Source organism: Ovis canadensis, chromosome 18 (genome assembly GCF_042477335.2).
Source record: "Ovis canadensis isolate MfBH-ARS-UI-01 breed Bighorn chromosome 18, ARS-UI_OviCan_v2, whole genome shotgun sequence".
Classification (NCBI taxonomy): domain Eukaryota; kingdom Metazoa; phylum Chordata; class Mammalia; order Artiodactyla; family Bovidae; genus Ovis; species Ovis canadensis.
The window spans coordinates 13,209,911-13,232,124 of NC_091262.1; positions in this window are offsets into that span (position 1 = coordinate 13,209,911).

Below are 22,214 nucleotides of genomic sequence, written 5' to 3' on the forward strand. Positions count from 1 at the left end.
TTTCCCCTGGGGGCCCACGTGATTTCCCCGTGGGGCCCACATGATTTCCCCTGGGGGCCCACGGAATTTCCCCGTGAGGCCCACGTGATTTCCCCGTGGGGCCCACGTGATTTCCCCTGGGGGCCCACCTGATTTCCCCTGGGGGCCCACGTGATTTCCCCTGGGGGCCCTCGTGATTTCCCCGTGGGGCCCACGTGATTTCCCCCGGGGGCCGACGTGATTTCCCCGTGGGGCCCGCGTGATTTCCCCGTTGGGCCCGCGTGATTTCCCGTGGGGGCCCGCGTGATTTCCCCGTGGGGCCCCGCGTGATTTCCCCGTGGGGCCCACATGATTTCCCCCGGGGGCCCACGTGATTTCCCCGTGGGGCCCACGTGATTTCCCCTGGGGGCCCACGTTATTTCCCCTGGGGGCCCACGTGATTTCCCCTGGGGGCCCACGTGATTTCCCCGTGGGGCCCACCTGATTTCCCCTGAGAGCCCACGTGATTTCCCCGTGAGGCCCGCGTGATTTCCCCTGGGGCCCACGTGATTTCCCCGTGGGGCTCACGTGATTTCCCCGTGGGGCCCACGTGATTGCCCCTGGGGGCCCACGTGATTTCCCCGTGGGGCCCACGTGATTTCCCCGTGGGTCCCACGTGATTTCCCCTGGGGGCACACGTGATTTCCCCGTGAAGCCCACGTGATTTCCCACGGTGCCCACGTGATTTCCCCGTGGGGCCCACGTGACTTCCCCGTGGGGCCCACGTGACTTCCCAGTGGGGCCCACGTGATTTCCCCGTGGGGCCCACGTGATTTCTCCTGGGGGCCCACGTGATTTCCCCGTGGGGCCCACGTGATTTCCCCGGGGGGCCCACGTGATATCCCCGTGGGGCCCACGTGATTTCCCCTGGGGGCCCACGGATTTCCCCATGGGGCCCACGTGGTTTCCCCGTGGGCCCACGAGATTTCCCCGTGGGACCCACGTGATTTCCCCTGAGGGCCCACGTGGTTTCCCCATGGGGCCCACGTCATTTCCCCGTGGGGCCCACGTGATATCCCCTGGGGGCCCACGTGATTTCCCCGTGGGGCCCACGTGATTTCCCCGTGGAGCCCACGTGATATCCCCTGGGGGCCCACGTGATTTCCCCGTGGGGCCCACGTGATTTCCCCGTGGAGCCCACGAGATTTCCCCTGGGGGCCCACGTGATTTCCCCGTGGGGCCCACGTGATTTCCCCTGGGGGCCCATGTGATTTTCCCTGGGGGCCCCCGTGATTTCCCCGTGGGGCCCACGTGATTTCCCCTGGGTGCCCACGTGATTTCCCCATGGGGCCCACGTCATTTCCCCGGGGGACCACGAGATTTCCCCGTGGGGCCCACGTGATTTGCCCTGGGGGCCCACGTGATTTCCCCTGGGGGCCCAAGTGATTTCCCCTGGGGGCCCTCGTGATTTCCCCGTGGGGCTCACGTGATTTCCCCGTGGGGCTCACGTGATTTCCCCGTGGGGCCCGCGTGATTGCCCCTGGGGGCCCACGTGATTTCCCTGTGGGGCCCACGTGATTTCCCCGTGGGGCCCACATGATTTCCCCGTGGGTCCCACGTGATTTCCCCTGGGGGCACACGTGAATTCCCCGTGGAGCCCACGTGATTTCCCACGGTGCCCACGTGATTTCCCCGTTGGGCCCACGTGACTTCCCCGTGGGGCCCACGTGACTTCCCCGTGGGGCCCACGTGACTTCCCCGTGGGGCCCACGTGATTTCCCCGTGGGGACCACGTGATTTCCCCGTGGAGCCCACGTGATTTCTCCTGGGGGCCCACGTGATTTCCCCGTGGGGCCCTCGTGATTTCCCTTGGGGGCCCGCGTGATTTCCCCTAGGGGCCCGCGTGATTTCCCCTTGGGGCCCACGTGATTTCCCCGTGGGACCCACGTGATTTCCCCTGGGGGCCCACGTGATTTCCCCTGGGGGCCCAAGTGATTTCCCCGTGGGGCCCACCTGATCTCCCCGTGGGGCCCACGTGATTTCCCCGTGGGGCCCAGGTGATTTCCCCCGGGGGCCCAAGTATTTACCCGTGGGGCCCACGTGATTTCCCCGTGGGGCCCACGTGATTTCCCCCTGGGGCCAACCTGATTTCCCCTGGGGGCCCACGTGATTTCCCCTGGGGGCCCACGTGATCTCCCCGTGGGGCCTGCCTGATCTCCCCGTGGGGCCCACGTGATCTCCCCGTGGGGCCCACGAGATTTCCCCGTGGGGCCCACCTGATTTCCCCTTGGGGCCCACCTGATTTCCCCTGGGGGCACACGTGATTTCCCCGTGGGCCCACCTGATTTCCCCTGGGGGCCCACGTGTTTTCCTCTGGGGGCCCACGTGATTTCCCCGTGGGGCCCACCTGATTTCCCCTGGGGGCCCACGTGATTTCCCCTGGGGGCCCACGTGATCTCCCCGTGGGGCCTGCCTGATCTCCCCGTGGGGCCCACGTGATCTCCCCGTGGGGCCCACGAGATTTCCCCGTGGGGCCCACCTGATTTCCCCTTGGGGCCCACCTGATTTCCCCTGGGGGCACACGTGATTTCCCCGTGAGGCCCACCTGATTTCCCCTGGGGGACCGCGTGATTTCCCCTGGGGGCCCACGTGATTTCCCCTGGGGGCCCACGTGATTTCCCCGTGGGGCCCACCTGATTTCCCCTGGGGGCCCACGAGATTTCCCCGTGGGGCTCACGTGATTTCCCCGTGGGGCCCACGTGTTTGCCCCTGGGGGCCCACATGATTTGCCCTGGGGGCCCACGTGATTACCCCTGGGGGCCCACGTGATTTCCCCGGGGGGCCCTCGTGATTTCCCCGTGGGGCCCACGTGATTTCCCCTCGGGGCCCTCGTGATTTCCCCGTGGGGCCCACGTGATTTTCCCGTGGGGCCCACGTGATTTTCCCGTTGGGCGCACGTGATTTCCCCGTGGGGCCCTCGTGATTTCCCCGTGGGGCCCACGTGATTTCCCCCGGGGGCCGACGTGATTTCCCCGTGGGGCCCGCGTGATTTCCCCGTTGGTCCCGCGTGATTTCCCGTGGGGGCCCCATGTGATTTCCCCGTGGGGCCCACGTGATTTCCCCGTGGGGCCCACGTGATTTCCACCGGGGGCTCACGTGATTTCCCCGTGGGGCCCATGTGATTTCCCCGTGGGGCCCACGTGATTTCCCCTGGGGGCCCAGGTTATTTCCCCTGGGGGCCCACGTGATTTCCCCGTGGGGCCCACGTGATTTCCCCGGGGGGCCCACGCGATTTCCCCTGAGAGCCCACGTGATTTCCCCGTGAGGCCCACGTGATTTCCCCTGGGTCCCACGTGATTTCCCCGTGGGGCGCACGTGATTTCCCCGTGGGGCCCACGTGATTGCCTCTGGGGGCCCACGTGATTTCCCCGTGGGGCCCACGTGATTTCCCCGTGGGGCCCACATGATTTCCCCGTGGGTCCCACGTGATTTCCCCTGGGGGCACACGTGATTTCCCCGTGGAGCCCACGGGATTTCCCACGGTGCCCACGTGATTTCCCCGTGGGGCCCACGTGACTTCCCCGTGGGGCCCACGTGACTTCCCCGTGGGGCCCACGTGATTTCCCCGTGGGGCCCACGTGATTTCTCCTGGGGGCCCACGTGATTTCCCCGTGGGGCCCACGTGATTTCCCCTGGCGGCCCGCGTGATTTCCACTAGGGGCCCACGTGATTTCCCCAGGGGGCCCACGCGATTTCCCCGTGGGGCCCACCTGATTTCCCCATGGGGCCCACGTGATTGCCCCTGGGGGCCCACGTGATTTCCCCTGGGGGCCCACGTGATTTCCCCGTGGGGCTCACGTGATTTCCCCGTGGGGCCCACGTGATTGCCCCTGGGGGCCAACGTGATTTCCGCGTGGGGCCCACGTGATTTCCCCGTGGGGCCCACGTGATATCCCCGTGGGTCCCAAGTGATTTCCCCTGGGGGCCCATGTGATTTCCCCTGGGGGCCCACGTGATATCCCCGTGGGGCCCACGTGATTTCCCCTGAGGGCCCACGTGGTTTCCTCGTGGGGCACACGTCATTTCCCCGTGGGGCCCACGTGATTTCCCCTGGGGGCCCACCTGATTTCCCCGTGGGGCCCACGTGATTTCCCCTGGGGGCCCACCTGATTTCCCCGTGGGGCCCACGTGATTTCCCCTGGGGGCCCACGTGATTTCCCCGTGGGGCCCACGTGATTTCCCCGTGGGGCCCACGTGATTTCCCCGTGGAGCCCACGTGATATCCCCTGGTGGCCCACGTGATTTCCCCGTGGGGCCCACGTGATTTACCGTGGGTCCCACGTGATTTCCCCGTTGGGCGCATGTGATTTCCCCGTGGGGCCCTCGTGATTTCCCCGTGGGGCCCACGTGATATCCCCTGGTGGCCCACGTGATTTCCCGGTGGGGCCCACGTGATTTACCGTGGGTCCCACGTGATTTCCCCGTTGGTCCCGCGTGATTTCCCGTGGGGGCCCGCGTGATTTCCCCGTGGGGCCCGAGTGATTTCCCTGTGGGGCCCACGTGATTTCCCGGGGGACCCACGTGATTTCCCCTGGGGGCCAACGTGATTTCCCAATGGGGCCCACGTGATTTCCCCTGGGGGCCCACGAGATTTCCCCTGGGGGCCCACGTGATTTCCCCGTGAGGCCCACGTGATTTCCCCCGGGGGCCCACTTGATTTCCCCATGGGGCCCACGTGAGTTCCCCGTGCGGCCCACGTGATTTCCCCTGGGGGCCCACGTGATTTCCCCTGGGGGCCCACGTGATTTCCCCGTGGGGCCCACATGATTTCCCCTGGGGGCCCACGGAATTTCCCCGTGAGGCCCACGTGATTTCCCCGTGGGGCCCACGTGATTTCCCCTGGGGGCCCACGTGATTTCCCCGTGGGGCCCATGTGATTTCCCCGTGGGGCCCTCATGATTTACCCTGGTGGACCACGTGATTTCCCCATGGGCCCACGTGATTTCCGCTGGGGGCCCACGTGATTTCCCCTGGGGGCCCACGTGATTTCCCCGTGGGACCCACGTGATTTCCCCTGGGGGCCCACGTGATTTCCCCTGGGGGCCCAAGTGATTTCCCCGTGGGGCCCTCGAGATTTCCCCGTGGGGCCCACGTGATTTCCCCGTGGGACCCACGTGATTTCCCCTGGGGGCCCAAGTGATTTCCCCGTAGGGCCCACGTCATTTCCCCGTGGGGCCCACGTGATTGCCCCTGGGGGCCCTCGTGATTTCCCCGTGGGTCCCACGTGATTTCCTCGTGAGGCCCACGTGATTTCCCCGGGGGCCCACGTTATTTCCCCTGGGGGCCCACGTGATTTCCCATGGGGGCCAACGTGATTTCCGCGTGGGGCCCACGTGATTTCCCTGTGTGGCCCACGTGATTTCCCCGTGGGTCCCACGTGCTTTCCCCTGGGGGCCGACGTGATTTCCCCAGGGGCCCAAGTGATTTCCCCAGGGGCCCACGTGATTTCCCTGTGGGGCCCACGTGAATTCCCCTGGGGGCCCACGTGATTTCCCCTGGGGGCCCAAGTGATTTCCCCGTGGGCCCACGTGATTTCCCCGTGGGACACACGTGGTTTCCGCTGGGGGCCCACGTGATTTCCCCGTGCGGCCCACGTGATTTCCCCTGGGGGCCCACGTGATTTCCCCGTGCGGCCCAAGTGATTTCCCCTGGGGGCCCACGTGATTTCCCCAGGGGCCCAAGTGATTTCCCCGTGGGGCCCACGTGATTTCCCCTGAGCGCCCACGTGATTTTCCCGTGAGGCCTACGTGATTTCCCCTGGGGCCCACGTGATTTCCCTGTGGGGCTCACGTGATTTCCCCGTGGGGCCCACGTGATTGCCCCTGGGGGCCCACGTGATTTCCCCGTGGGGCCCACGTGATTTCCCCGTGGGGCCCACGTGATTTCTCCGTGGGTCCCACGTGATTTCCCCGTGGGTCCCACGTGATTTCCTCTGGAGGCCCACGTGATTTCCCCGTGGTGCCCACGTGATTGCCCCTGGGGGCCCACGTGATTTCCCCGTGGGGCCCACGTGATTTCCCCGTGGGGCCCACGTGATTTCCCCGTGGGACCCACCTGATTTCCCTTGGGGGCCCACGTGATTTCCTCGTGAGGCCCACGTGATTTCCCCGGGGGCCCACGTTATTTCCCCTGGGGGCCCACGTGATTTCCCATGGGGGCCAACGTGATTTCCACGTGGGGCCCACGTGATTTCCCCGTGTGGCCCACGTGATTTCCCCGTGGGTCCCACGTGCTTTCCCCTGGGGGCCGACGTGATTTCCCCTGGGGGCCCAGGTGATAACCCCGTGGGGCCCACGTGATTTCCCCTGGGGGCCCACGTGATTTCCCCTGGGGGCCCAAGTGATTTCCCCGTGGGGCCTTCGTGATTTCACCGTGGGACCCACGTGATTTCCCCTGGGGGCCCACGTGATTTCCCCGTGGGGCCCCCGTGCTGTCCCCTGGGGGCCCACGTGATATCCACGTGGGGCCCAAGTGATTTCCCCTGGGGGCCCACGTGATTTCCCCTGGGGGCCCACGTGGTTTCCCCGTGAGACCCACCTGATTTCCCCTGGGGGCCCACGTGATTTCCCCGTGAGGCCCACTTGATTTCCCCGGGGGCCCACGTGAATTCCCCGTGGGGCCCACGTGATTTCCCCTGGGGGTCCACGTGATTTCCCCTGGGGGCCCACGTGATTTCCGTGTGGGGCCCCCGTGATTTCCCCGTGGGACCCACGTGAATTCCCCGTGGGTCCCACGTGATTTCCCCTGGGGGCCCAAGTGATTTCCCCGTGGGGCCCACGTGATTTCCCCGTGGGACACACGTGATTTCCGCTGGGGGCCCACATGATTTCACCGTGGGGCCCACGTGATTTCCCCGTGGGGCCCACGTGATTTCCCCGTGGGACCCACGTGATTTCCCCTGAGGGCCCACGTGATTTCCCCGAGGGGCCCACGTGATTTCCCCGTGGGGCCCACGTGATTTGCCCGTGGGGCCCACGTGATTGCCCCTGGGGGCCCACGTGATTTCCGCGTGGGGCCCACGTGATTTCCCCTGAGGGCCCACGTGATTTCCCCGAGGGGCCCACGTGATTTCCCCATGGGACCCACGTGATTTCCCCTGAGGGCCCACATGATTTCCCCGAGGGGCCCACGTGATTTCCCCATGGGGCCCACGTGATTTCCCCGTGGGGCCAACGTGATTGCCCCTGGGGGCCCACGTGATTTCCCCGTGGGGCCCACGTGATTTCCCCCGGGGGCCCATCAGATTTCCCCTCTGGACCCATGTGATTTCCCCGTGGGGCCCTCATGATTTACCCTGGTGGACCACGTGATTTCCCCGTGGAGCCCACGTGATTTCCCCGTGGGGCCCACGTGATTTCCCTTGGGGGACCACGTGATTTCCCCTGGGGGCTCACGTGATATCCCCAGGGGGCCCACGTGATTTCCCACTGGGGCCCACGTGATTTCCCGGTGTGGCCCACGTGATTTCCCCGTGGGGCCCAAGTGATTTCCCTTGGGGTCCCACGTGATTTCCCCGTGGGGCCCACGTGATTTCCCATGGGGGCCCACGTGATTTCCCCTGGCGGCCCAAGTGATTTCCCCTTGGGGCCCACGCGATTTCCCCGTGGGGCCCACGCGATTTCCCCTGGGGGCCCACGCGATTTCCCCGTGGGGCCCACCTGATTTCCCCGTGGGGCCCACGTGATTTCCCCGGGGGGCCCACGTGATTTCCCCGTGGGGGCCTCGTGATTTCCCCGTGGGGCCCACGTGATTTCCCCTGGGGGCCCACGTGATTTCCCCTGGGGGCCCACGTGATTTCCCCTGGGGGCCCACGTGATTTCCCCGTGGGGCCCACGTGATTTCCCCTGGGGGCCAACGTGATTTCCCTTGGGGGCCCACGTGATCTCCCCGTGGGGCCCACCTGATCTCCCCGTGGGTCCCACGTGATATCCCCGTGAGGCCCACGTGATTTCCCCGTGGGGCCCGAGTGATTTCCCTGTGGGGCTCACGTGATTTCCCGGGGGACCCACGTGATTTCCCCTGGGGGCCCACGTGATTTCCCCTGGGGGCACACATGATTTCCCCATGGGGCCACGTGATTTCCCCGTGGGGCCCACGTGATTTCCCCGTGGGGCCCACGTGATTTCCCCTGGGGGCCCACCTGATTTCCCCTGGGGGCCCATGTGATTTCCCCGTGGGGCCCTCATGATTTACCCTGGTGGACCACGTGATTTCCCCGTGGGGCCCACGTGATTTCCCCGTGGGGCCCACGTGATTTCCCTTGGTGGCCCACGTGATTTCCCCTGGGGGCCCACGTGATTTCCCCAGGGTGCCCACGTGAATTCCCACTGGGGCCCACGTGATTTCACCGTGGGGCCCACGTGAAGTCCCCGTGGGGCCCACGTGATTTCACCGTGGGGCCCACGTGATTTCCCCTGGGGGCCCACGTGATTTCCCCTGGGGGCCCAAGTGATTACCCCTTGGGGCCCACGCGATTTCCCCGTGGGGCCCACGCGATTTCCCCTGGGGGCCCACGTGATTTCCCCGTGGGGCCCACGTGATTTCCCCGTGGGGCACTCGTGATTTCCCCGGGGGGCCCACGTGATTTCCCCGTGGGGCCCACGTGATTTCTCCGTGGGGCCCACGTGATTTCCCCTGGGGGCCCACGTGATTTCCCCTGGGGGCCCACGTGATTTCCCCTGGGGGCCCACGTGATTTCCCCTGGGGGCCCACGTGATTTCCCCTGGGGGCTCACGTGATATCCCCAGGGGCCCCACGTGATTTCCCACTGGAGCCCACGTGATTTCCCGGTGGGGCCCACGTGATTTCTCCGTGGGGCCCACGTGATTTCCCCTGGGGGCCCACGTGATTTCCCCTGGGGGCTCACGTGATATCCCCAGGGGGCCCACGTGATTTCCCACTGGAGCCCTCGTGATTTCCCGGTGGGGCCCACGTGATTTCCCCGTGGGGCCCACGTGATTTCCCTTGGGGTCCCACGTGATTTCCCCGTGGGGCCCACGTGATTTCCCCTGGGGGCCCACGTGATTGCCCCTGGGGGCCCACGTGATTTCCGCGTGGGGCCCACGTGATTTCCCCTGAGGGCCCACGTGATTTCCCCGAGGGGCCCACGTGATTTCCCCATGGGACCCACGTTATTTCCCCTGAGGGCCCACATGATTTCCCCGAGGGGCCCACGTGATTTCCCCATGGGGCCCACGTGATTTCCCCGTGGGGCCAACGTGATTGCCCCTGGGGGCCCACGTGATTTCCCCGTGGGGCCCACGTGATTTCCCCTGGGGGCCCATCAGATTTCCCCTCTGGGCCCATGTGATTTCCCCGTGGGGCCCTCATGATTTACCCTGGTGGACCACGTGATTTCCCCGTGGAGCCCACGTGATTTCCCCGTGGGGCCCACGTGATTTCCCTTGGGGGACCACGTGATTTCCCCTGGGGGCTCACGTGATATCCCCAGGGGGCCCACGTGATTTCCCACTGGGGCCCACGTGATTTCCCGGTGTGGCCCACGTGATTTCCCCGTGGGGCCCACGTGATTTCCCTTGGGGTCCCACGTGATTTCCCCGTGGGGCCCACGTGATTTCCCCTGGGGGCCCACGTGATTTCCCCTGGCGGCCCAAGTGATTTCCCCTTGGGGCCCACGCGATTTCCCCGTGGGGCCCACGCGATTTCCCCTGGGGGCCCACGCGATTTCCCCGTGGGGCCCACCTGATTTCCCCGTGGGGCCCACGTGATTTCCCCGGGGGGCCCACGTGATTTCCCCGTGGGGTCCTCGTGATTTCCCCGTGGGGCCCACGTGATTTCCCCTGGGGGCCCACGTGATTTCCCCTGGGGGCCCACGTGATTTCCCCTGGGGGCCCACGTGATTTCCCCGTGGGGCCCACGTGATTTCCCCTGGGGGCCAACGTGATTTCCCCTGGGGGCCCACGTGATCTCCCCGTGGGGCCCACCTGATCTCCCCGTGGGTCCCACGTGATATCCCCGTGAGGCCCACGTGATTTCCCCGTGGGGCCCGAGTGATTTCCCTGTGGGGCTCACGTGATTTCCCGGGGGACCCACGTGATTTCCCCTGGGGGCCCACGTGATTTCCCCTGGGGGCACACATGATTTCCCCATGGGGCCACGTGATTTCCCCGTGGGGCCCACGTGATTTCCCCGTGGGGCCCACGTGATTTCCCCTGGGGGCCCACCTGATTTCCCCTGGGGGCCCATGTGATTTCCCCGTGGGGCCCTCAGGATTTACCCTGGTGGACCACGTGATTTCCCCGTGGGGCCCACGTGATTTCCCCGTGGGGCCCACGTGATTTCCCTTGGTGGCCCACGTGATTTCCCCTGGGGGCCCACGTGATTTCCCCAGGGTGCCCACGTGAATTCCCACTGGGGCCCACGTGATTTCCCGGTGGGGCCCACGTGATTTCCCCGTGGGGCCCACGTGATTTCCCCGTGGGGCCCACGTGATTTCCCCTGGGGGCCCACGTGATTTCCCCTGGGGGCCCAAGTGATTACCCCTTGGGGCCCACGCGATTTCCCCGTGGGGCCCACGCGATTTCCCCTGGGGGCCCACGTGATTTCCCCGTGGGGCCCACGTGATTTCCCCGTGGGGCACTCGTGATTTCCCCGGGGGGCCCACGTGATTTCCCCGTGGGGCCCACGTGATTTCTCCGTGGGGCCCACGTGATTTCCCCTGGGGGCCCACGTGATTTCCCCTGGGGGCCCACGTGATTTCCCCTGGGGGCCCACGTGATTTCCCCTGGGGGCCCACGTGATTTCCCCTGGGGGCTCACGTGATATCCCCAGGGGCCCCACGTGATTTCCCACTGGAGCCCACGTGATTTCCCGGTGGGGCCCACGTGATTTCTCCGTGGGGCCCACGTGATTTCCCCTGGGGGCCCACGTGATTTCCCCTGGGGGCTCACGTGATATCCCCAGGGGGCCCACGTGATTTCCCACTGGAGCCCTCGTGATTTCCCGGTGGGGCCCACGTGATTTCCCCGTGGGGCCCACGTGATTTCCCTTGGGGTCCCACGTGATTTCCCCGTGGGGCCCACGTGATTTCCCCTGGGGGCCCACGTGATTTCCCCTGGGGGCCCAAGTGATTTCCCCTTGGGGCCCACGCGATTTCCCCGTGGGGCCCACGCGATTTCCCCTGGGGGCCCACGCGATTTCCCCGTGGGGCCCACCTGATTTCCCCGTGGGGCCCACGTGATTTCCCCGTGGGGCACTCGTGATTTCCCCGGGGGGCCCACGTGATTTCCCCGTGGGGTCCTCGTGATTTCCCCGTGGGGCCCACATGATTTCCCCTGGGGGCCCACGTGATTTCCCCTGGGGGCCCACGTGATTTCCCCTGGGGGCCCACGTGATTTTCCCGTGGGACCCACGTGATTTCCCCGTGGGGCCCACGTGATTTCCCCGTGGGGCCACGTGATTTCCCCTGGGGGCCCACGTGATTTCCCCGTGGGGCCCACGTGATTTCCCCTGGGGGCCCGCGTGATTTCCCCTAGGGGCCCGCGTGATTTCCCCTGGGGGCCCACGTGATTTCCCCGTGGGGCCCACCTGATTTCCCCTGAGGGCCCACGTGATTTCCCCGTGAGGCCCACGTGATTTCCCCTGGGGTCCCACGTGATTTCCCCGTGGGGCTCACGTGATTGCCCCTGGGGGCCCACGTGATTTCCCCGTGGGGCCCACGTGATTTCCCCTGGGGGCCCATCAGATTTCCCCTCTGGGCCTATGTGATTTTCCCGTGGGGCCCTCATGATTTACCCTGGTGGACCACGTGATTTCCCCGTGGAGCCCACGTGATTTCCCCGTGGGGCCCACGTGATTTCCCTTGGGGGCCCACGTGATTTCCCCTGGGGGCTCACGTGATATCTCCAGGGGGCCCACGTGATTTCCCACTGGGGCCCACGTGATTTCCCGGTGGGGCCCACGTGATTTCCCCGTGGGGCCCACGTGATTTCCCTTGGGGGTCCCACGTGATTTCCCCGTGGGGCCCACGTGATTTCCCCTGGGGGCCCACGTCATTTCCCCTGGGGCCCAAGTGATTTCCCCTTGGGGCCCACGCGATTTCCCCGTGGGGCCCACGCGATTTCCCCTGGGGGCCCACGTGATTTCCCCGTGGGGCCCACGTGATTTCCCCGTGGGGCCAACGTGATTTCCCCGTGGGGCACTCGTGATTTCCCCGGGGGGCCCACGTGATTTCCCCGTGGGGTCGACGTGATTTCCCCGTGGGGCCTACGTGATATCCTCGTGAGGCCCACGTGATTTCCCCGTGGGGCCCGAGTGATTTCCCCGTGGGGCCCACGTGATTTCCCCGTGGGGCCCACGTGATTTCCCTTGGGGGCCCACGTGATTTCCCCTGGGGGCCCACGTGATTTCCCCAGGGTGCCCACGTGAATTCCCACTGGGGCCCACGTGATTTCCCGGTGGAGCCCACGTGATTTCCCCGTGGGGCCCACGTGATTTCCCCTGGGGGCCCACGTGATTTCCTCTAGGGGCCCACGTGATTTCCCCGTGGGGCCCACGTGATTTCCCCGTGGGGCACTCGTGATTTCCCCGGGGTGCCCACGTGATTTCCCCGTGGGGCCCACGTGATTTCCCCGTGTGGCCCACGTGATTTCCCCTGGGGGCCCACGTGATTTGCCCTGGGGGCCCACGTGATTTCCCCTGGGGGCCCACGTGATTTCCCCTGGGGGCCCACGTGATTTCCCCGAGGGGCCCACGCGATTTCCCCGGGGGGCCCACGTGATTTCCCCTGGGGGCCCACGTGATCTCCCCGTGGGGCCCACCTGATCTCCCCGTGGGGCCCACGTGATCTCCCCGTGAGGCCCACGTGATTTCCCCGTGGGGCCCGAGTGATTTCCCCTGGGGGCACACATGATTTCCCCATGGGGCCCACGTGATTTCCCCGTGGGGCCCACGTGTTTTTCCCTGGGGGCCCACGTGATTTCCCCGTGGGGCCCACGTGATTTCTCCGTGGGTCCCACGTGATTTCCCCATGGGTCCCACGTGATATCCCCTGGAGGCCCACGTGATTTCCCCTGGGGGCCCACCTGATTTCCCCTGGGGGCCCACGTGATTTGCCCTGAGGGCCCTCGTGATTTCCCCGTGGGGCCCACGTGATTTCCCCTGGGGGCCCTCGTGATTTCCCCGTGGGGCCCAGGTGATTTCCCCATGGGTCCCACGTGTTTCTCGCGTGAGGCGCACGTGTTTTCCCCGTGGGGCCCTCGTGATTTCCCCGTTGGGCCCACGTGATTTCTCCCAGGGGCTGACGTGATTTTCCCTTGGGGCCCGCGTGATTTCCCCGTGGGGCCCACGTGATTTCCCCTGGGGGCCAACGTGATTTCCCTTGGGGGCCCACGTGATCTCCCCGTGGGGCCCACCTGATCTCCCCGTGGGTCCCACGTGATATCCCCGTGAGGCCCACGTGATTTCCCCGTGGGGCCCGAGTGATTTCCCTGTGGGGCTCACGTGATTTCCCGGGGGACCCACGTGATTTCCCCTGGGGGCCCACGTGATTTCCCCTGGGGGCACACATGATTTCCCCATGGGGCCACGTGATTTCCCCGTGGGGCCCACGTGATTTCCCCGTGGGGCCCACGTGATTTCCCCTGGGGGCCCACCTGATTTCCCCTGGGGGCCCATGTGATTTCCCCGTGGGGCCCTCATGATTTACCCTGGTGGACCACGTGATTTCCCCGTGGGGCCCACGTGATTTCCCCGTGGGGCCCACGTGATTTCCCTTGGTGGCCCACGTGATTTCCCCTGGGGGCCCACGTGATTTCCCCAGGGTGCCCACGTGAATTCCCACTGGGGCCCACGTGATTTCCCGGTGGGGCCCACGTGATTTCCCCGTGGGGCCCACGGGATTTCCCCGTGGGGCCCACGTGATTTCCCCTGGGGGCCCACGTGATTTCCCCTGGGGGCCCAAGTGATTACCCCTTGGGGCCCACGCGATTTCCCCGTGGGGCCCACGCGATTTCCCCTGGGGGCCCACGTGATTTCCCCGTGGGGCCCACGTGATTTCCCCGTGGGGCACTCGTGATTTCCCCGGGGGGCCCACGTGATTTCCCCGTGGGGCCCACGTGATTTCTCCGTGGGGCCCACGTGATTTCCCCTGGGGGCCCACGTGATTTCCCCTGGGGGCCCACGTGATTTCCCCTGGGGGCCCACGTGATTTCCCCTGGGGGCCCACGTGATTTCCCCTGGGGGCTCACGTGATATCCCCAGGGGCCCCACGTGATTTCCCACTGGAGCCCACGTGATTTCCCGGTGGGGCCCACGTGATTTCTCCGTGGGGCCCACGGGCTTTCCCCTGGGGGCCCACGTGATTTCCCCTGGGGGCTCACGTGATATCCCCAGGGGGCCCACGTGATTTCCCACTGGAGCCCTCGTGATTTCCCGGTGGGGCCCACGTGATTTCCCCGTGGGGCCCACGTGATTTCCCTTGGGGTCCCACGTGATTTCCCCGTGGGGCCCACGTGATTTCCCCTGGGGGCCCACGTGATTGCCCCTGGGGGCCCACGTGATTTCCGCGTGGGGCCCACGTGATTTCCCCTGAGGGCCCACGTGATTTCCCCGAGGGGCCCACGTGATTTCCCCATGGGACCCACGTGATTTCCCCTGAGGGCCCACATGATTTCCCCGAGGGGCCCACGTGATTTCCCCAGGGGGCCCACGTGATTTCCCCGTGGGGCCAACGTGATTGCCCCTGGGGGCCCACGTGATTTCCCCGTGGGGCCCACGTGATTTCCCCTGGGGGCCCATCAGATTTCCCCTCTGGGCCCATGTGATTTCCCCGTGGGGCCCTCATGATTTACCCTGGTGGACCACGTGATTTCCCCGTGGAGCCCACGTGATTTCCCCGTGGGGCCCACGTGATTTCCCTTGGGGGACCACGTGATTTCCCCTGGGGGCTCACGTGATATCCCCAGGGGGCCCACGTGATTTCCCACTGGGGCCCACGTGATTTCCCGGTGTGGCCCACGTGATTTCCCCGTGGGGCCCACGTGATTTCCCTTGGGGTCCCACGTGATTTCCCCGTGGGGCCCACGTGATTTCCCCTGGGGGCCCACGTGATTTCCCCTGGCGGCCCAAGTGATTTCCCCTTGGGGCCCACGCGATTTCCCCGTGGGGCCCACGCGATTTCCCCTGGGGGCCCACGCGATTTCCCCGTGGGGCCCACCTGATTTCCCCGTGGGGCCCACGTGATTTCCCCGGGGGGCCCACGTGATTTCCCCGTGGGGTCCTCGTGATTTCCCCGTGGGGCCCACGTGATTTCCCCTGGGGGCCCACGTGATTTCCCCTGGGGGCCCACGTGATTTCCCCTGGGGGCCCACGTGATGTCCCCGTGGGGCCCACGTGATTTCCCCTGGGGGCCAACGTGATTTCCCCTGGGGGCCCACGTGATCTCCCCGTGGGGCCCACCTGATCTCCCCGTGGGTCCCACGTGATATCCCCGTGAGGCCCACGTGATTTCCCCGTGGGGCCCGAGTGATTTCCCTGTGGGGCTCACGTGATTTCCCGGGGGACCCACGTGATTTCCCCTGGGGGCCCACGTGATTTCCCCTGGGGGCACACATGATTTCCCCATGGGGCCACGTGATTTACCCGTGGGGCCCACGTGATTTCCCCGTGGGGCCCACGTGATTTCCCCTGGGGGCCCACCTGATTTCCCCTGGGGGCCCATGTGATTTCCCCGTGGGGCCCTCATGATTTACCCTGGTGGACCACGTGATTTCCCCGTGGGGCCCACGTGATTTCCCCGTGGGGCCCACGTGATTTCCCTTGGTGGCCCACGTGATTTCCCCTGGGGGCCCACGTGATTTCCCCAGGGTGCCCACGTGAATTCCCACTGGGGCCCACGTGATTTCCCGGTGGGGCCCACGTGATTTCCCCGTGGGGCCCACGTGATTTCCCCGTGGGGCCCACGTGATTTCCCCTGGGGGCCGACGTGATTTCCCCTGGGGGCCCAAGTGATTACCCCTTGGGGCCCACGCGATTTCCCCGTGGGGCCCACGCGATTTCCCCTGGGGGCCCACGTGATTTCCCCGTGGGGCCCACGTGATTTCCCCGTGGGGCACTCGTGATTTCCCCGGGGGGCCCACGTGATTTCCCCGTGGGGCCCACGTGATTTCTCCGTGGGGCCCACGTGATTTCCCCTGGGGGCCCACGTGATTTCCCCTGGGGGCCCACGTGATTTCCCCTGGGGGCCCACGTGATTTCCCCTGGGGGCCCACGTGATTTCCCCTGGGGGCTCACGTGATATCCCCAGGGGCCCCACGTGATTTCCCACTGGAGCCCACGTGATTTCCCGGTGGGGCCCACGTGATTTCTCCGTGGGGCCCACGTGATTTCCCCTGGGGGCCCACGTGATTTCCCCTGGGGGCTCACGTGATATCCCCAGGGGGCCCACGTGATTTCCCACTGGAGCCCTCGTGATTTCCCGGTGGGGCCCACGTGATTTCCCCGTGGGGCCCACGTGATTTCCCTTGGGGTCCCACGTGATTTCCCCGTGGGGCCCACGTGATTTCCCCTGGGGGCCCACGTGATTTCCCCTGGGGGCCCAAGTGATTTCCCCTTGGGGCCCACGCGATTTCCCCGTGGGGCCCACGCGATTTCCCCTGGGGGCCCACGCGATTTCCCCGTGGGGCCCACCTGATTTCCCCGTGGGGCCCACGTGATTTCCCCGTGGGGCACTCGTGATTTCCCCGGGGGGCCCACGTGATTTCCCCGTGGGGTCCTCGTGATTTCCCCGTGGGGCCCACATGATTTCCCCTGGGGGCCCACGTGATTTCCCCTGGGGGCCCACGTGATTTCCCCTGGGGGCCCACGTGATTTTCCCGTGGGACCCACGTGATTTCCCCGTGGGGCCCACGTGATTTCCCCGTGGGGCCACGTGATTTCCCCTGGGGGCCCACGTCATTGCCCCGTGGGGCCCACGTGATGTCCCCTGGGGGCCCGCGTGATTTCCCCTAGGGGCCCGCGTGATTTCCCCTGGGGGCCCACGTGATTTCCCCGTGGGGCCCACCTGATTTCCCCTGAGGGCCCACGTGATTTCCCCGTGAGGCCCACGTGATTTCCCCTGGGGTCCCACGTGATTTCCCCGTGGGGCTCACGTGATTGCCCCTGGGGGCCCACGTGATTTCCCCGTGGGGCCCACGTGATTTCCCCTGGGGGCCCATCAGATTTCCCCTCTGGGCCTATGTGATTTTCCCGTGGGGCCCTCATGATTTACCCTGGTGGACCACGTGATTTCCCCGTGGAGCCCACGTGATTTCCCCGTGGGGCCCACGTGATTTCCCTTGGGGGCCCACGTGATTTCCCCTGGGGGCTCACGTGATATCTCCAGGGGGCCCACGTGATTTCCCACTGGGGCCCACGTGATTTCCCGGTGGGGCCCACGTGATTTCCCCGTGGGGCCCACGTGATTTCCCTTGGGGGTCCCACGTGATTTCCCCGTGGGGCCCACGTGATTTCCCCTGGGGGCCCACGTCATTTCCCCTGGGGCCCAAGTGATTTCCCCTTGGGGCCCACGCGATTTCCCCGTGGGGCCCACGCGATTTCCCCTGGGGGCCCACGTGATTTCCCCGTGGGGCCCACGTGATTTCCCCGTGGGGCCAACGTGATTTCCCCGTGGGGCACTCGTGATTTCCCCGGGGGGCCCACGTGATTTCCCCGTGGGGTCGACGTGATTTCCCCGTGGGGCCTACGTGATATCCTCGTGAGGCCCACGTGATTTCCCCGTGGGGCCCGAGTGATTTCCCCGTGGGGCCCACGTGATTTCCCCGTGGGGCCCACGTGATTTCCCTTGGGGGCCCACGTGATTTCCCCTGGGGGCCCACGTGATTTCCCCAGGGTGCCCACGTGAATTCCCACTGGGGCCCACGTGATTTCCCGGTGGAGCCCACGTGATTTCCCCGTGGGGCCCACGTGATTTCCCCTGGGGGCCCACGTGATTTCCTCTAGGGGCCCACGTGATTTCCCCGTGGGGCCCACGTGATTTCCCCGTGGGGCACTCGTGATTTCCCCGGGGTGCCCACGTGATTTCCCCGTGGGGCCCACGTGATTTCCCCGTGTGGCCCACGTGATTTCCCCTGGGGGCCCACGTGATTTGCCCTGGGGGCCCACGTGATTTCCCCTGGGGGCCCACGTGATTTCCCCTGGGGGCCCACGTGATTTCCCCGTGGGGCCCACGTGATTTCCCCTGGGGGCCAACGTGATTTCCCCTGGGGGCCCACGTGATCTCCCCGTGGGGCCCACCTGATCTCCCCGTGGGGCCCACGTGATCTCCCCGTGAGGCCCACGTGATTTCCCCGTGGGGCCCGAGTGATTTCCCCTGGGGGCACACATGATTTCCCCATGGGGCCCACGTGATTTCCCCGTGGGGCCCACGTGTTTTTCCCTGGGGGCCCACGTGATTTCCCCGTGGGGCCCACGTGATTTCTCCGTGGGTCCCACGTGATTTCCCCATGGGTCCCACGTGATATCCCCTGGAGGCCCACGTGATTTCCCCTGGGGGCCCACCTGATTTCCCCTGGGGGCCCACGTGATTTGCCCTGAGGGCCCTCGTGATTTCCCCGTGGGGCCCACGTGATTTCCCCTGGGGGCCCTCGTGATTTCCCCGTGGGGCCCAGGTGATTTCCCCATGGGTCCCACGTGTTTTTCGCGTGAGGCGCACGTGTTTTCCCCGTGGGGCCCTCGTGATTTCCCCGTTGGGCCCACGTGATTTCTCCCAGGGGCTGACGTGATTTTCCCTTGGGGCCCGCGTGATTTCCCCGAGGGGCCCGAGTGATTTCCCTGTGGGGCCCACGTGATTTCCCTGTGGGGCCCACGTGAATTCCCCTGGGGGCCCACGTGATTTCCCCTGGGGGCCCAAGTGATTTCCCCGTGGGCCCACGTGATTTCCCCGTGGGACACACGTGATTTCCGCTGGGGGCCCACATGATTTCCCCGTGGGGCCCACGTGATTTCCCCTGGGGGCCCACGTGATATCCACGTGGGGCCCAAGTGATTTCCCCTGGGGGCCCACGTGATTTCCCCAGGGGCCCAAGTGATTTCCCCGTGGGGCCCACGTGATTTCCCCTGGGGGCCCACGTGATTTCCCCAGGGGCCCAAGTGATTTCCCCCTGGGGCCCACGTGATTTCCCCTGAGCGCCCACGTGATTTTCCCGTGAGGCCTACGTGATTTCCCCTGGGGCCCACGTGATTTCCCTGTGGGGCTCACGTGATTTCCCCGTGGGGCCCACGTGATTGCCCCTGGGGGCCCACGTGATTTCCCCGTGGGGCCCACGTGATTTCCCCGTGGGGCCCACGTGATTTCTCCGTGGGTCCCACGTGATTTCCCCGTGGGTCCCACGTGATTTCATCTGGAGGCCCACGTGATTTCCCCTGGGGGCCCACGTGATTTCCCCTTGGGGCCCATGTGATTTGCCCTGGGGGCCCTCGTGATTTCCCCATGGGGCCCACGTGATTTCCCCTGGGGGCCCTCGTGATTTCCCCGTGGGGCCCACGTGATTTCCCCGTGGGTCCCACGTGTTTTTCCCGTGGGGCGCACGTGTTTTCCCCGTGGGGCCCTCGCGATTTCCCTTGGGGGCCCACGTGATTTCCCCTGGGGGCTCACGTGATATCCCCAGGGGGCCCACGTGATTTCCCACTGGAGCCCACGTGATTTCCCGGTGGGGCCCACGTGATTTCCCCGTGGGGCCCACGTGATTTCCCTTGGGGTCCCACGTGATTTCCCCGTGGGGCCCACGTGATTTCCCCTGGGGGCCCACGTGATTTCCCCTGGGGGCCCACGTGATATCCCCGTGAGGCCCACGTGATTTCCCCGTGGGGCCCGAGTGATTTCCCTGTGGGACCCACGTGATTTCCCGGGGGACCCACGTGATTTCCCCTGGGGGCCCACGTGATTTCCCCTGGGGGCACACATGATTTCCCCATGGGGCCACGTGATTTCCCCGTGGGGCCCACGTGATTTCCCCGTGGGGCCCACGTGATTTCCCCTGGGGGCCCACCTGATTTCCCCTGGGGGCCCATGTGATTTCCCCGTGGGGCCCTCATGATTTACCCTGGTGGACCACGTGATTTCCCCGTGGGGCCCACGTGATTTCCCCGTGGGGCCCACGTGATTTCCCCGTGGGGCCCACGTGATTTCCCCTGGGGGCCCACGTGATTTCCCCAGGGTGCCCACGTGAATTCCCACTGGGGCCCACGTGATTTCCCGGTGGCGCCCACGTGATTTCCCCGTGGGGCCCACGTGATTTCCCCTGGGGGCCCACGTGATTTCCTCTAGGGGCCCACGTGATTTCCCCGTGGGGCCCACGTGATTTCCCCGTGGGGCCCACGTGATTTCCCCTGGGGGCCCACGTGATTGCCCCTGGGGGCCCAAGTGATTACCCCTTGGGGCCCACGCGATTTCCCCGTGGGGCCCACGCGATTTCCCCTGGGGGCCCACGTGATTTCCCCGTGGGGCCCACGTGATTTCCCCGTGGGGCACTCGTGATTTCCCCGGGGGGCCCACGTGATTTCCCCGTGGGGCCCACGTGATTTCTCCGTGGGGCCCACGTGATTTCCCCTGGGGGCCCACGTGATTTCCCCTGGGGGCCCACGTGATTTCCCCTGGGGGCCCACGTGATTTCCCCTGGGGGCCCACGTGATTTCCCCTGGGGGCTCACGTGATATCCCCAGGGGGCCCACGTGATTTCCCACTGGAGCCCACGTGATTTCCCGGTGGGGCCCACGTGATTTCTCCGTGGGGCCAACGTGATTTCCCCTGGGGGCCCACGTGATTTCCCCTGGGGGCTCACGTGATATCCCCAGGGGGCCCACGTGATTTCCCACTGGAGCCCACGTGATTTCCCGGTGGGGCCCACGTGATTTCCCCGTGGGGCCCACGTGATTTCCCTTGGGGTCCCACGTGATTTCCCCGTGGGGCCCACGTGATTTCCCCTGGGGGCCCACGTGATTTCCCCTGGGGGCCCAAGTGATTTCCCCTTGGGGCCCACGCGATTTCCCCGTGGGGCCCACGCGATTTCCCCTGGGGGCCCACGCGATTTCCCCGTGGGGCCCACCTGATTTCCCCGTGGGGCCCACGTGATTTCCCCGTGGGGCACTCGTGATTTCCCCGGGGGGCCCACGTGATTTCCCCGTGGGGTCCTCGTGATTTCCCCGTGGGGCCCACGTGATTTCCCCTGGGGGCCCACGTGATTTCCCCTGGGGGCCCACGTGATTTCCCCTGGGGGCCCACGTGATTTTCCCGTGGGACCCACGTGATTTCCCCGTGGGGCCCACGTGATTTCCCCGTGGGGCCACGTGATTTCCCCTGGGGGCCCACGTGATTTCCCCGTGGGGCCCACGTGATTTCCCCTGGGGGCCCGCGTGATTTCCCCTAGGGGCCCGCGTGATTTCCCCTGGGGGCCCACGTGATTTCCCCGTGGGGCCCACCTGATTTCCCCTGAGGGCCCACGTGATTTCCCCGTGAGGCCCACGTGATTTCCCCTGGGGTCCCACGTGATTTCCCCGTGGGGCTCACGTGATTGCCCCTGGGGGCCCACGTGATTTCCCCGTGGGGCCCACGTGATTTCCCCTGGGGGCCCATCAGATTTCCCCTCTGGGCCTATGTGATTTTCCCGTGGGGCCCTCATGATTTACCCTGGTGGACCACGTGATTTCCCCGTGGAGCCCACGTGATTTCCCCGTGGGGCCCACGTGATTTCCCTTGGGGGCCCACGTGATTTCCCCTGGGGGCTCACGTGATATCTCCAGGGGGCCCACGTGATTTCCCACTGGGGCCCACGTGATTTCCCGGTGGGGCCCACGTGATTTCCCCGTGGGGCCCACGTGATTTCCCTTGGGGGTCCCACGTGATTTCCCCGTGGGGCCCACGTGATTTCCCCTGGGGGCCCACGTCATTTCCCCTGGGGCCCAAGTGATTTCCCCTTGGGGCCCACGCGATTTCCCCTGGGGGCCCACGTGATTTCCCCGTGGGGCCCACGTGATTTCCCCGTGGGGCCAACGTGATTTCCCCGTGGGGCACTCGTGATTTCCCCGGGGGGCCCACGTGATTTCCCCGTGGGGTCGACGTGATTTCCCCGTGGGGCCTACGTGATATCCTCGTGAGGCCCACGTGATTTCCACGTGGGGCCCGAGTGATTTCCCTGTGGGGCCCACGTGATTTCCCGGGGGACCCACGTGATTTCCCCTGG